We start from the raw sequence: 16,064 nt of genomic DNA, 5'->3' as shown, positions 1-16,064 counted from the left end.
TTTAAAAACGGATGTGGGGAGCTTTATGGAACATTTTTCTACCTCAACCCAAATTCAATTTAATCATAGAATTTTAGAATTGTAGAGTTGGGAGGGACTCTGAGGGTTATCCAGTCCAACCCCCTGTAATGCAGGAATCTCAACTGCATCATACGTGACAATGTGTCTGAGAAGCCATAAATGATGTGTCATAAGAAAGGTATTTTATATGTTTCTCTGGGTCAACTTTTGCTTGGGACCTCTTTTATGCCAACAAGTTAACAACTGCTAGGGCAACAAAGGATCCCATGTGAAAGATTCATTTGATTTTCCTGAGTTCTTCCTGCCACCCACAGTGCTGTAAATGGTAAGTGGCAGAAATTGGATAAATTTGGGGACATTGTTTACCACTGTGCAGGTGACACTATTATAAAAGAACTACAGAGTAGTAATAATAATAATAATAATAATTGTTGTTATTATTATTATTAATTTATACCCCGCCCATCTGGCTGGACTTCCCCAGCCACTCTGGGAGGCTTCCAACAAAGTATTAAAATACAGTAATGCATCAAACATTTAAAGCTTCCCTAAACAGGGCTGCCTTCAGATGTCTTCTAAAAGTCTGGTAGTTGTTGTTCTCTTTGACATCTGGTGGGAGGGCGTTCCATAGGGAAGGTGCCACTACCGAGAAGGCCCTCTGCCTGGTTCCCTGTAACTTGGGCTTCTTGCAGTGAGGGAACTGCCACAAGGCCCTCGGAGCTGGACCTCAGTGTCCGGGTAGAACGATGGGGGTGGAGATGCTCCTTCAGGTATACTGGACCGAGGCCGTTTAGGGCTTTAAAGGTCAGCACCGACACTTTGAATTGTGCTCGGAAACGTACTGGGAACCAATGTAGGTCTTTTCAAGACCGGTGTTATGTGGTCTCGGCGGCCGCTCCCAGTCACCAGTCTAGTTGCCGCATTCTGGATTCATTGTAGTTTCCGGGTCACCTTCAAAGGTAGCCCCACATAGAGCGCATTGCAGTAGTCCAAGCGAGAGATAACTAGAGCATGCACCACTCTGGCGAGGCAGTCCGCAGGCAGATAGGGTCGCGGCCTGCATACCAGATGGAGCTGGTAAACAGCTGCCCTGGACACAGAATTGACCTGCACCTCCATGGACAGCTGCAAGTCCAAAATGACTCCCAGGCTGCACACCTAGTCCTTCAGGGGCATAGTTACCCCATTTAGGACCAGTGAGTCCTCTACACCCACCCGCCTCCTGTCACCACAAAACAGTACTTCTGTCTTGTCAGGATTCAACCTCAATATGTTAGCCGCCAGTAGAGTGATCTACTGTGTAAATTCTAAAACAAAAAGTATACATGAGATTGTTTTTAACACCGTTTTCAGTGGTTAGGGCTAGCTTTAAAAAAGTTTGTTATTTTCCTTTTCCTTGTAGATCATAAATGATTGACAAAGAAATGTGTGGGCTGGTATGGCAAGAAAGATTAAGCCAGTTTCTTAGATGAAACTGGTCAAAGACTGCTTTAGCAACTTATTAGTGACATATAAACCCATTAGTAGCTAAATTGTCAGAGCATTTTTACAGCAACCAATAGAGGCAATTTGCACACGAGAAGGGAGTACTGTGAAGATAACTGAAACTGTGTTTGACACTGTCAGGTCAGCACTTACTACTACTAAAAGCCAAACTGCCTTTTAAAGCTAACTTGTCTCATCAGCAGTGGAAACTGCTGTGGTAAAAGTTGTAGTTGTATTTGCAGTTTTCCTGTGCATGCATATTGCTTCTTTAAATTGCAGCCTTTAATATTTTATTGGAACACATCGTCACAACTTTTCCGGAGAAGTCAAAATGGCCTTTTCAGCACCTCCTCCTGCAGCAGCTGCTGCCACTTTAATATGGCAGAAAGTGAAAGGATGGGCCACAATATGCCATGTGGCAAAAAACCAGTTTGGGATGGAAGGATAACACTGGCACTGTATTCTCCCAACTTGTGATTCCTATAAACTGGCATGCAGAAGTATAATGCCTCCAACAGTGCAAAGAAAGCTGCCTAATACTGAATCAGGTCATTTAGACATCTCATGGAAACATAATACAGTGGTACCTCGGGTTAAGAACTTAATTCGTTGTGGAGGTCTGTTCTTAACCTGAAACTGTTCTTAACCTGAAGCTCCCCTTTAGCTAATGGGGCCTCCTGCTGCCGCGCCGCCGGAGCACGATTTCTGTTCTTATCCTGAAGCAAAGTTCTTAACCTGAGGTAATATTTCTGGGTTAGCAGAGTCTGTAACCTGAAGCATATGTAACCCGAGGTACCACTGTATAGCTGTTGTGGCTAGTCACCACTGATAGGCTTATCCTCCACGAAGTTGTATAATCCTTTTCTAAAGCTAATCAAGTTGGTGGGAGTGAATTTTACAGTTTTAACTTCGCGCTGTACTTTCATTTGCTTGTTTTGAATCTTCTAACATTCAGCTTGATTGAGTAGTCCTGTGTTCCAGCATTATGAAAGAAGGGGGAAATCTCTCTCTTCACTTTCTCCCAGCATTCGAAACTCCCATTGTTCTAGGCCCGTTTTGTGACAGGGAATTTCATTAATGCGAGCAGTTTCTGAGCTCTGGGAGCAGTACTGCACCTAAGATTTCAGATTAAAACTGCCACTGCTAGAAAAAAAGGAGCTTTTTCTGCCTCCCCACTTTCAGCCACTGTCTGAGGACTGAAGAAGGGACCCTCATAAGAATATTAGGGGGTGGGCAGGGGAAGTATGGCTTTGTTTTTGCAGTTTTCAGATGAGGACTAAACCACGTGAAAAATGAATATAAGATTTTAGATGCAGTTCATTCATTTTCAGCTTTGTACTGTATTCTGGTTATTAAAAAAGCGTGCCTAGACATTCCGTTGCGACGCCCATAACCTGGGTTTTAGGTGCCATTTAGCTCCTAGTTTTCATATCTCAGTTTCTAACACTGCTTTCTCCGTACCATGTATAATGTTAGTCTTGAACTCTCATATGAAAACCCCTCCCAGAATATTGTGGCAGCAAAGTATTAGCTTCCCTAGTCGAGCTGGAAAGCCAAGGACAGACATGTCAGGAAGCTATAGAAGACCTAAACACACACACACAAAGTCCCAAAATGTGGTTGCATCAGGTTTGTAAAGAGCCACTTGCAGTGCTTTCTTTTTTTAAAAGGTATTGGTACTCACCATTAAGTTGTTATAGTTAAGTGCCACTCTTTTAACAATGGGGGGGGGGAAAGGTGCTGGTACTGCAAACCCTTGAGTACTCCCAGAAAAACACAACGCACTAGCCCAAAAAAAATTCAATGGTTGCCTTGCTTAAAACTCCAAAAATGCCAGGAAAGAATTTGCAACCCGGGGCTGAAACGGCAATGCTAACTCACATCACCCCTGACCATTCACCATACTGGATGGGAATGGTGGGACTTGGGAGTCCAGCGAACATTTGGAGGTCCCATTCCTGACATTGTCTCCCCACCCCCTTTTATCTTCACAACAATTCTGTGAGACAGGTTTGGGCCAAGAGCTTGCGAATGACCCATTGAGCTTCCTAGCCAGCTAGGGAACAGAACCTTGGTCTCCCCAGCCCTTTCTCAAACATCCTTGCCACTCCTGCACCCTGCTGCCCTTCCACACAGCCCAGCCTTCGAACGAACCCCAGGCCGGATATTAAATGCCACCGAGTTTTTGCATCGCAGCCACGGGGATAATAAACGCGAACGGAGGAGCAGAACGTCCTACTATCCCCAAGGTTGCGCCCGCAGTTACTTCACCATCCAGCTGTCGATTCGCAAGCCGAGTCAGGCACGTAACTTGTGAATTCAATCTCTCTCAGGCGAAGAGGGAGGATCTTGAGCGACACAGATAGTGAGGATGAAAATAGGGGATATGACTGATCTCCTTAGAATTTTCCTTCCTCTGATCAGCAGAGCTTCCCTCTAGCCCAGGGTTTCCCCGAACTTTGGTCTCCCGCTGCTTTTTTTGGACTACAACTCCCATCATCCCTAGCTAGCATGACCAAGGGTTAGGGATCATGGGAATTGTAGTCGTGTTCCCTTCTCTCTCCCCCCCCCCCAAAAAAATCTGGAGACCCAAATTTAGGAAACACTGTTCTGCTGGTACTTATTTAACACACAAACACACACTTTAAAAAAAGGAGGACCTGAGGTAACAGGTGAAGACTCCCGACTTACAGAGCCGCTGCCCGACGCCGGTCCGAGGCGACAACCCGAAGCCGAACGGTCTCCTCGCCGACTTGCAGCGCTAAGAAGTAGGTAGTTGTGAAAGGGGAGGAGCCGAGCGCCGTCGAGCTGCTCTTACCCGAAGATGGCTCCGGCCGGCGCCCGCGACGGGGAGCCGAAAGTGCGGCTCCTGAGAGAGGTGGAAGGCGGGCGTGGGCGAGGGAGCTCCGCCGTGTCCGTCCCCCTCAGCTCACCGAAGCGGGCAGCCGCTTCCCTCCCTTCCCCTCGCCCTCTCCCTTGCACACGCCGTCCGAGCAGTTGGAGGAGGAGGAGGAGGAGGAGTAAGAAGAGGAGGTTTCTTGAAGCGTAGGAAAAAGGAAGCGGCGGCGGCGGCGGCGGCGGCTACGAGGTCTTCGCTCGCCGCGCTTGCAGGTTGCCGAAAGCGAGCGCTTGGGTTTCCCGCCGGCGCAGTCATGGCGCCTCCTGGAGGTGCTCCGCGCAAAGAGCGTTTCGCGCGCGCAGATGGTGCGGGTCATAGGAGCCGACCCCTAGGGGCCCGAGGTCCTTTCGTGCTCCCCCAATAAAATATTTGAGGGGACTAGAACCCCCCCAAAGTTGATGGGCATTGCCATTTAAATTTTGTGTGTGTGTAGCGTGTCATGTGATCGATTATGTGGGGCAGGGATTGCCTACCCCCCCCACCCCATGTTTTTCAAGTTGGCACCTCTGGTGTGGGTGTAGGGTAAGATGTGGAGGAAAGCTGCTTCAAATTGTGTGGTCTTGGGCCTGAAAAGATGGAAGAGGAAGAGGATGCAACTCACACAAGCTGGCCTATCCGAACCATCAGTTGGCCCACTCTCTGGAACAGTCCAAACTCATAACCCTTTCCATTAGATTTTCACCTCCTCAAGCAACGGCCGCCTATTTATAGTTCATCCTTGATCCTAGGATTGTGATTCAATAGTCCCCAAATGTGCTAGTCGGTACCACTTAAGCTATGACGTAATTTTGCTCACATCAGAGCAGACTTTTGTGCTTTCATGGTTGTGGCGGCATGTTCCTTTGAGGATAAGCATTAATATATGGCATTTCTCACCCTATACTGTATAGATCGCTCACTATAATTGAAAAGTGGGCACAATTAACATGGACCATTGAGGTGTCAAAATAGGCCCTAGGAGAGGGCAGGGTGGAAGCTCATACAGCTTTGGGAACCCTTTCCTGGGTAACCTGAATACTGACAAAGTGGGCAAACGGCCAATTTAGGAGGTCCAAGAATGCAGATTGTAAAAGCACTGGGCTGGACCCCAAAACCAAAACAAGGAACCCACTGAGTCTTCTTGACACCTTTGAACTGAACCCACCAAACCAGGGACTGCAGCTGGTGAGTCAGATTCAGTTGAGGGGCTGGTTTTCCCATGCTTCAGAGAAACCCATCACCAGCCTGAAGCTGATTAGACTACACATATAAGTACTTTGTCTGCATAGATTTCCTGCTGCCATGGTTGTGAACCAATGCATGAATATACGGTAAGTACAAAGATTATACATTTTTTAACTTACTTCCCAAGTTGTTGCCTGTTTCTTAAGAAAGCAGAGCCAGCTTACTTCATAGCTGGACTTGCTCAAAACAAGGCTTTAATGCCTAATTTCTATGCTTCCCAGCATAACCGCTGCTCAGGAATGATGGGAGCTGCAGTCTAGCAACATATGCAGAGCCATAGAGATGCGGTCTGTAGGTTTTTTGTTGCATTCTATCAAGTAAATATGCTCCTGCCTTTCAGTGTTCTGAGCAATGAATTGAAAGGCATTGGAATTTTGGTATTCACTCTTACATAAGTGGAAATTATGAGTATAATTTAACCCTGCTGCTAGCACACGCACACAAAACTTGCAGGGAAGGAGAGAGAGAGCTTTTAAATGGGAAAATATTTCTATACTTGGCACCCCATAAAAGCTTTAATAAGCTAACATGAACTTTATTGAGAAATGTATGGATGGCTCTTGCGTCTTCATGCTACAATGTTATGAGAAATAAAGAAGTCTGTAAAGAACAGTCCTGTCCTTGTGTTTTTAAACACAGGCATGTGTTTGGTAGCAGATATCTGTAGCATGACAAGAAATGGATCATTCCATTAACAGTTCACTCATTAACAATAGTAGGAACCTAACCCAGAGGAAACACCTAATTCCTGCCAGCCAACCCACATTGTTTCTGCTGGGAAATCTTGTAAGGAAAATATGGCAACATTCTTCACTAAAAATAAAAGCAAGCTCTGCCTTTGATTCTTCCACCAAGGGTTTGGCTTTCTTGATCATTTTGGCACAGCATTTTAAGATGTGTACAATCACAGGAATACAATGCTTTTGTTTCCATCATGTTGTACAACAACAGAACATGTTCATAAATCCTAGTAAACAGAATGTTATATTCTCTTTCCCACATCAGCTGTATTCCATCATTTCAGAGCCAAGAAGTAAATTTAGGTGTGTTGAGGTCAGTATTTAGCCACATTCTTTATAATTTCACAAAAGATTCAGTCTGTGCTGCATTCTGTGATCCTTTCTGTGCTATTCTTCTAGATGGGGAACTGCGTATGAAGGCTTGGATTTCATTAAAGAGGTGCAAGCTGCCAGGCGCTCAGAATGAGGGACCACAAAGACAGTGGTAGTCTTATGATATATCGCTTTTTTACGCATATATACAGCCTGAGTCTGTGGAGGGGCTCACAGCATTAACAGCCCAGAAGGTCTTGCTTCTCCCATAGCTACAGCCTTGGATTCAAGCATGTCTTTCCTTCTTAGGCTTCTCCCTGCAGCCTGCTTCTAGCCCAGTGCGCACGCTCTCTCTCTCTCTCTCTCTCTCTCACACACACACACGTGCGCACACACATACACGCAGAGGTTCTGACTTTTATTCTTCTAACTATGGATGGGAGTCCCATCCATTTGCCCTCTGGAACAGAGCAGCTTTATTTCTTATACTAAGAACCCATACTTAGGACCATCATGGTACTTGTGTGGCTACTTGAACAATTTAATATTTTTTATTATTAATAATAATAATAATAATTAGATCTTCCCCTCTCCAAACTATATTAAAAAATTAACCTAACATTTTCTTCTTCTCAGACACTCTTCAACGCTTTCATTATCAGTGATTTCATTTAAAATATTTATACCTTGCTATTCAACAAAGCCAATCAAGGCTGCTTTTAATATAATTAAAATGATTATATGACTTAATAAAACCATCAAATAAGAACCAAAGAAACATAACAGTAGTTAAAATCATTAAGACTAAAAAGAGTAATCCAATTAAAGAGACTGGCTAATCCAGTTAAACAGCCATTAAATATCTAGCCTACTAAAAATGAGTTCATCCAGAGCCTAAAAGGTACTACTAACTTCAGCTTTGTTCCTCCAGATGTTGAAGTACAACTGCTGTCAGCTCCAGCCAGTATGGCCAATGGGCCAGGGATGACGGGAGGGCTAAAAGTTCCCTACACCTGCCTTAGAACAAGGGCCAAGCATGAGATGGGGGTCTGGAGAAGCAAGAATTATGGTCCAGGCTGCAACTCCTTTACTATCAGTGGTGGGAAATTGAGGATTGCTTATAGCTCAGAACCAACATTTTACTGGAAACAAAGTGGAAGCCAATGACATTACTAAAGAATTGGTGAGATACAATCATTTCTTCCTTCTTCAGATTCTCAGCCTAGAACCAGATGAACTTTCCTAACACTCTTTTAAAGGCATGCCCACATAAAGCACTTTACAGTACCCAAATCTGTATGGAATCACATGTGCATATCACATCTATTAGGGTGAAAGTACACATTCAGCAAGGTGTCTATAATAATTTCATAAGCTTAAAAAAAAACTTAGCAGAAGCTAGCCCACATTATTTGAACTCAGCCATCAGAAGGACACAACCATCTCCAGTGGCCTTCATTCTACAGCAACCAAACCTGCTGTCACTCTCGGAAATCTCTCACCACTCAAAGATTGGGGGAATTTAACAATAATCTAGACATGGTTCAACAGTATGTCACAAGACTGCCAAAGGAAAACTGGAAGTGATGCTACTATGCCACTATATCCTTGTCAAATACTTCTCTCCATCCTGGGAGCTTAAATTCATGAATAAATTTAGGAAACTTTGTGATACTTTCAGAGTTAGTTAACACACACAAATGGTTTCATATTGAGGATTATTTTTTTCTGTGTAGAGTTTCAAGTATGCATAACTATGTATAATCTGACCTCTAGTGACAGAAGTGTAGTACTTGCCAGGACAACAGGCTCGATAGTCATTTACAGTGGTAACTTGGTTGTTGAACGGCTTAGCTCCCGAACAAATCGGCTCCCGAACGCAGCAAACCCGGAAGTGACTGTTCCGATTTCCTAATATTTTTGGGAAGGTGAACATCTGACGCAGCTTCTGTAGCTACCGATTGAGTGCAGGAAGCTCCTGCAGGCAATTGGAAGCTGCGCCTTGGTTTTTGAACAGTTCTGGAAGTCAAACGGACTCCCTGAACGGATTAAGTTTGACAACCAAGGTACCACTGTATATTGATATGTGCATCCCAATCTCAGAACAGTGAGAGACTCCAGGGGTTCCTGCGTTTACCCCATGTTTGGTTTCCTTGGAATGAAGTTCAGTGGAGACTGTGCTACCTTTAGGATATATGTCTTTCTTTATACATATATATGACCTGAGCATAGGATGAAGGGATTCACAGCAATCACACTCCAGCTGATCTTGCTTCCCCCTTAAGTTTCCAGGGAAGCCCAAACTCAGCTTTGGGTACAGCACAGAGCAGACACACCTCTCTGTCTCCAGCTTCCAGCTGCAGCCCAACCTCACACACATAACACTGGCTAATATTCTTCTACCTTTCAAGTTGAGGTAGTTTCCTACTAGTTGAGCAGGGGTTACTCCCATTTGACTCTATGGCAACAGGACAGCCTCTTTCTAATGTTAATGGAAATACTTAACTGGCTGGCTAAGGTTATTCTATTGCCTTAACAAAGGAAACTGGTTTGACTGGTGTCCTCTTATAGAGCTTACCATCCCCTCTACAGGATCATATATCTGGAAGGAACCCTTGAGTGTCATCCAGACTGACCCCCCAAACCTATAAAACGATTGTGTCACATTTAAGAGCTACAGGTAACATAAAGGGTTAAAGGAAGCAGTTGACAAACTCAAAAACATTGCATGCACATCACAGATCCTTTGTCTCTGTAAGCAAAGAGGTTCCTGTTTAGGACTGTGTTACAAAATTATAATTAAAATTATGCTGGATCCTGTTTATATATGACATTTTTCTATAAATACATAGATTTCATCCCGTAATACATGAGATAAAATTCCACTTTCAGACATTGGTCTAGATTTTAGAAGGTTGCAGGAAAGCATCAGAAACATATAATACATCACCAACTGACAACTAAACCGGTTCATGATCTTTTGCCTCATATAAAGCTCACATTAACTTTAGCTCTCATTAGCTTTTCAGAGAACAAAATAAAAACACTTGCATGATAAATAGGGGAAACCTCCTTAGAAAAACTTTTTGCCATCTGTAATGTCAAACAGACCTGCTTAACATTACCATTCATCTTATCTGACATGAAATACTATAATTGAGGAAAAAGTGATCTGTATATAATTATGTGTCTCCAATAATTGAATTTCTACTTTTTATCCCCAGATGTCTCAAAAGGTCTTGTAATGTAAGTTTTGTCTGGTCAAATGTTCAATGCCAGATGGTTGTGAATATCCCTCTCATTCTCCTTGGGTAATTATTTAAAAATCATGATCTATCTTGATCTTCATTAGTCATGAAGCAAGACACTAATGGGGCCAGTGAGGTAAGAGGAAAGAGGAAGCCCTAAAGTGTACTCTCTTAAAAATAAACCATTAATTCTTCTATCATTTAGAGATAAAGAAAACATCTAGTTTATGTTGAAGAGATGCCTGCTTGCCTGCATTGATAACATTTCATTTAAGGTTTAGGGTTGTCATCTGTTTACAAGGCAAAGCAATGATAATTCTGCTATATATCATGTCAATGGGGTAAAGAAAGTAGAAAACCAAGGGACTTCTTGGGATTGCTGTATAATCACAGGGATATTGTCACATTTTAATTATTTTAAATGGACATTTGAAGTTCAAAAACAGGTCCGTGGTCTTTATAGCCCCTCTTTACAGACCGATTCCCCCTTTAAAATTGATAGTATAACTATCGGTAACTTATACTATATACACACATATATAGGTTACTGAGATTGATATTTAAAACTCCAAAATCCAGGGCTCCCCGCTCCCCAACATAGACACACTCTCACACAGAGTATTGTGTTTATTTTTTAAGCTTAGAACAAAAGTGTGTAACAATTTTGATGTCTTCTATAGCAACAATATTTTCAAAGTCTATAATACATTCATTCCAACTCACCCTTTTAATCTGAAAAATAAATGGCTCTGCTGTAATGGTGGTATGTGACAGCAAGAGAATGGGAGCAGGTCCTAGTGTGGCAATTAAGCCCCTGAAGATCATTTCATATGCTGCTACAGCTAAATTAATATTACCAAACTATACAATTTTTGTAATCAAACTAGAAAATGGCTTGTGTTCGAGTAACATAAGGATTTACTGTACCGTATTACTAATTCCGAGTAAATGACATTATGAACACTTGCCACTAGATGGTGCTTGATTACTATGGTTGTCACATTTTCTACACAAAAATATGAGTACAAATGCAAATGTATAATTTAGCATCCTCAGGTATTTCTAGAGGTTGTAAGGAAAAGCTGCACAACAATATAGGTTGTTTAGTACTGTATACAGTGGTACCTTGGGTTACAGACGCTTCAGGTTATAGACGCTTCAGATTACCCAGAAATAGTACCTTGGGTTAAGAACTTTGCTTCAGGATGAGAACAGAAATTGTGCACCATCGGCGCGGCGGCAGCAGGAGGCCCCATTAGCTAAAGTGGTACTTCAGGTTAAGAACAGTTTCAGGTTAAGAACGGACCTCCGGAACGAATTAAGTTCTTAACCCGAGGTACCACTGTACATTCTATGAAGTTATATATTAAAAATGCAACACCTTTATAAATTAGAATCCATGTGTGCTTATGACGTGTTAGGTAAAAAGGTAAAGGACCCCTGGATGGTTAAGCCCAGTCAAAGGTGACTATGGGGTTGCAGCGCTCATCTCGCTTCAGGCCAAGCGAGCAGGCATTTGTCCACAGACAGCTTTCCGGGTCATGTGGCCAGCATGACTAAACCACTTCTGGCGCAACGGAACACCGTGATGGAAACCAGAGCACATGGAAACGCTGTTTACCTTCCCGCCACAGTGGTACCTATTTATCTACTTGCACTGGTGTGCTTTCGAACTGCTAGGTTGGCAGGAGCTGGGACAGAGCAACGGAAGCTCACCCTGTCGTGGGGATTTGAACTGTCGACCTTCTGATTGGCAAGCCCAAGAGGCTCAATGGTTTAGACCACAGCACCACCCGCGTCCAAATGATACCTTATGATGTATTAGCAATGTATCTGCACAGAAATGTCTCAATCTTCCCTCAAAGCCTAGACTGTAATGCTGTAGCTGGATCACCTGGCTGCTGCAAGACGGTAAGAAGGGGGAGGAGGAGGAAAGACATGGCACACTGCTGTAAAGAGGGCAGATTACTACATCATATGCAAGGATGTACTTTTGGAATCTGAGTGGAAATGGCTGGATCCTGGGGGCTACAGTGCTGTAAGGTAGGTGGTACCATTGTCGTTTACAGCAAGGGAAGATATTTTCATGGCCAAATTTGCAACAAGGTTCAAGGGTCCTGCCTTGCATATATTCAACATTAATTTATTTGTTTTAAAAAACCCATCAGCCCATACATAGTAATGGAATTTGTTGTATTTAGTTGGCAAACGGTGTAATAAATATAGCAAAGTAATCCACCCAGGGCAATAACCTGTGCTGTTGTTTCTATTGAAGGGTAGAAAAAAAATATCTTAAATAAGTTAAACATAAATTCAAGCAAAGGGCCTTGGGCATGCACATTTAAGATTGCATCTGATGTTAGTCATACTTAGGGTTGACCCACTTAAATTACTAGTCACTTGTATTAATTTCAATGGGTCTACCGCTCTATGAACAACTTTGAATACAACTCTTACATTCGGCCCATATAACTGTTTTATTAATAGTCATCTAGTATATAGAACCAGTGAAGTGGCCACAAAAATGAATGCTCCTGATAATCATATGGGATCTGAAACACTGTGTGTTTCCCTGTACTAGAGATGGCCCTGTGAAAAGACTGCACAACCTTGAGTTGAAAGAGGAGCCTAATGAAAGGCTAACAGAATTAACCACAATTCTTAAGAAGCACACCAGAGATATATTGAATTTGAATTATTTTTAGCCATTTATTATTACATAGAAAGTATTCACACAATTTTCAATGTGGATAATTTTTTGTTAATGCAGGAATTTATGGATAAATGCCTTTTTTACAGTGTGATCCTGAAATGAGTTCATTTCCAGGTATATGCACGTGCGTTTATTTAGATATACAGTATTTTAATTACAGAAAAATGCAGTAAAACTGGTCTTTTCTTAATGAAGTTGCCAACATCCACAAAGGTGGAGCAAAATATTCTCACAGCACTGGAGGCCTGGGAAGGGTGGAATCTTAGATCATAAAGTTGCCTCATAAGGGTGGGGTTCTAGTGCTTAGCAAATGAAATTATATAAACGAAGCTATAAATCTTTTTTAACAGCTCAGCTGTGGATTTAGTGCCAACAATTCTGATCACTTGTATTCAATGTCTGGATAAGATACAAAGATTTACTGGAAAATAAAACCCCAAGGTGGTTGTCACCAATGGAAGCGAAGGCTCAGAAAAAGCTCAATATGGAGGTCAAATGGCCGAAATATTGGGAAATATTGGAACAAGAAGGAGACAAACTGAAATTACAGAGTTTTGAGAAATTAAAAGGTAAAGTGTGAGACTGGCTTCATTATTGTCAAATAAGAGAGGCCTATAATTTGGACAAAAAAATTGGCTTCCAGGTGGAAAAATCAAAATTGGAAACAGAACTGTTAGATCCCAAAACTAAGATACTTTCAAGAATGTATAACTTGCTGTTAAAATGGAATACGCAGGATGAAACGGTTAAATCTGCTATGATCAAATGGGCACAAGATATTGGTTATAACATTATGTTTGCTGACTGGGAACAGTTGTGGACCACAGGTATGAAATTTACGGCATGTAATGCCTTAGAGAATATTATGAAAATGATGTACAGGTGGTACATGACACCAGTCAAGCTTGCAAAAATTTATCATTTGCCCGATAATAAATGTTGGAAATGTAAAGAAAATGAAGGTACATTCTTTCACCTTTGGTGGACGTGCCCAAAGATTAAGGCTTTCTGGGAGATGATCTATAATGAAATGAAAAAGGTATTTAAATATACCTTCCTGAAGAAACCAGAGGCCTTTCTCCTGGGCATAGTCGGCCAACTGGTGCCAAAGAAGGATAGAACTTTCTTTACGTATGCAACAACAGCAGCAAGAATACTTATTGCAAAGTATTGGAAGACACAAGAGCTACCCACCCTGGAAGAGTGGCAGATGAAGGTGACGGATTATATGGAATTGGTGGAAATGACTGGCAGAATCCGAGACCTGGGAGAAGAGTTGGTGGAAGAAGACTGGAAGAAATTTAAAGACTATCTTCAGAAATACTGTAAAATTAATGAATGTTAAAATGATGTTGGATTGAAAATAAGTGGCATTAGCAACAAAGTTAATAAGAATATGCAAAAATGAATTGATAATGGATGAAAATATAGAGTTATAATATGTTAAGATATAGAGTTAAGATAAACGAAAGAGGGTAAGAATTTGCTGATTTGATTATTTAAATGGGAATACAAAAAGGGGAGGTGTGAGGAGGCCAAGGAAATAAGCTAATGAGTTCAAAGTTACAAAAAACGGATTTGTTTTTAATTCTTTTTTAGCTATTTGTTTTTTGTATTTTGTATTTTTATTCCTTTTTTTCTTTTTCATGTATTTTTTTATGTTCTCTTTTTTGTATCTTTTTCTTTTTATATGACCTTTTTTCATTTTGTAAACTTATGTTTTTGTAAAGCTTCAATAAATATCTTTTAAAAAAACAACAATTCTGATCACTTGTAATTCGACTATACAACCAAGTTAATACTGCTATCGTAAGAACATATTTTAAAATTCTCTTCCTTTCTTTTTAAATTTTGCTGTCTTCAATGTATTTTTTTTTAAATAAAGAAAGCCACAATAATTACCCATGATGCTGCTGAACAATTAATTTTGGAAAGAAATACAAATCAATCCTTTCTATTCACAATACAGGTCTATAAAGCACTTTTATTGTTAGCCGTTTAAAGACCATCAGCTAAGATGCAAATTAAGTCCAATTAATCACCATGTCCTGAAAATTTAGCCATATTGAGATTCATCACCACATCCCAACTTAACATTTTCTCTCTCTCCAAAATTCCATACTGCCTTCAATGTAAATATTATCAGGGTGACTTAGATGGTACAAACAATAAATATAATACATAAACAAAGCAGCACAATTAAGAAGACCCTATCACCAGTCAACACCCATATTATACCTGGTGCTAGGAGACACTGCAGGAGAGCATCAGATTATGATCGCAGTGCCCAACAGGCCTATGTAGAAAAAGGTTTTCCTTCAAGCATCCTGGTTAACAACCCATACAGGCTTTGAATTGTGCAAGGAAATGAAGCCATGGTCAGTTGATAATCAATTATATTTAAGACAACTATATCAATGTTCCCACCTACTGATCCTGTTCAAAAACCTTGCAGCTGTATTTTAAACTAGCTGAAATATTTGAAGAGTTTTCAAAAGCAGTTCCATGTACAAAACATTGCAGCAATATAACCAGGAGGTTATCAGAACATGTATAACTGTTGTTGGGTTATCTCTATGGAGGAAAGGCCACGCTGGTGTGTCAGTCTTTACTGAAGGAAGAAATTCAACTATTGACACCATTTGCACTTCTAAAAATTAAGCAGGACCAAGGAGAACCTCCAGACTGTAAATCTGATCCAGAACATGTTGAACTCCACTTCCCTGGTCAGACTAACCACCTAACAACAGTACCTCAGTCTTGTTGGGATTGAGCTTCTGTTCATTGGTCCTCCATCCTAACTATTACCATTTACAGGGACCTGTTCAGCACTTCCACTGAACAATGATACAAAAGCTAATCAGTCAGTTTTGACAACACTTCAGTCCAAATGCCTGGGTAACCTTCCCCATCAGCTTCATGCAGTGACTGTCAATTTAATTGCTCTTGTTTTCTTCAAGTGGGGAGGGGGATTTGAAATGGCAGGCACTTCCTTCACCAGTGAAGGGGCTTTTCAGTGAAGGGGCTTTTCACTGTCTACCTGAAAGTAAAGAGGGATGGACTGTGGTAGCACCCTCCACAGTCAAAGAACTACAACACAAAAGACCCTGTCCTGCATTCTTATCAGTCTGGCATCTTAGAACCTCAGACAAAGATAATATAGGCAGGTTAACATAGGAGGCGGCAGTCTTTCAGATATCCTGGCCCCAAGCCTTTTAGTGATTTATATATATATGAGCAACACTCGTGAGTTGAGCCTAGCCCAGAAACACATTTGAAGCTAGTACAATTGAATAAGCTCAGTGTTATACTGTCTGTAAATTGCACACCAAACAGCAATTTGGCTGCAGCATTTTGCACAAGTTGCACTTTCCTAATATGTACACATCAAAGACAACCCTATGTAGAACATGCTGCAGCAA

At 41.6% G+C, this 16,064-nt stretch overlaps 1 protein-coding gene across 4 annotated transcripts in view; it reads right to left on the bottom strand.

The window, feature by feature from the left end:
* TEC (tec protein tyrosine kinase) overlaps nucleotides 1-16,064 on the bottom strand; it is an 80,309-nt gene that overhangs the window by 59,923 nt on the left and 4,322 nt on the right. The window contains exon 1 of one of the 4 annotated variants that reach the window (XM_083630413.1): nucleotides 4,325-4,606. The exons of 1 other annotated variant lie outside the window; for it this stretch is intronic. The gene's annotated coding sequence lies outside the window, so the exon portion shown is untranslated. Of the gene's footprint in view, nucleotides 1-4,166; nucleotides 4,607-16,064 lie in introns of those variants that run through there. 2 more of the 4 variants (XM_083630410.1, XM_083630412.1) reach the window with 2 other exon arrangements.

Source organism: Podarcis filfolensis (assembly GCF_964270895.1).
Source record: "Podarcis filfolensis genome assembly, chromosome: 9".
Classification (NCBI taxonomy): domain Eukaryota; kingdom Metazoa; phylum Chordata; class Lepidosauria; order Squamata; family Lacertidae; genus Podarcis; species Podarcis filfolensis.
This window is presented reverse-complemented; position numbering and strand designations above follow the sequence as displayed.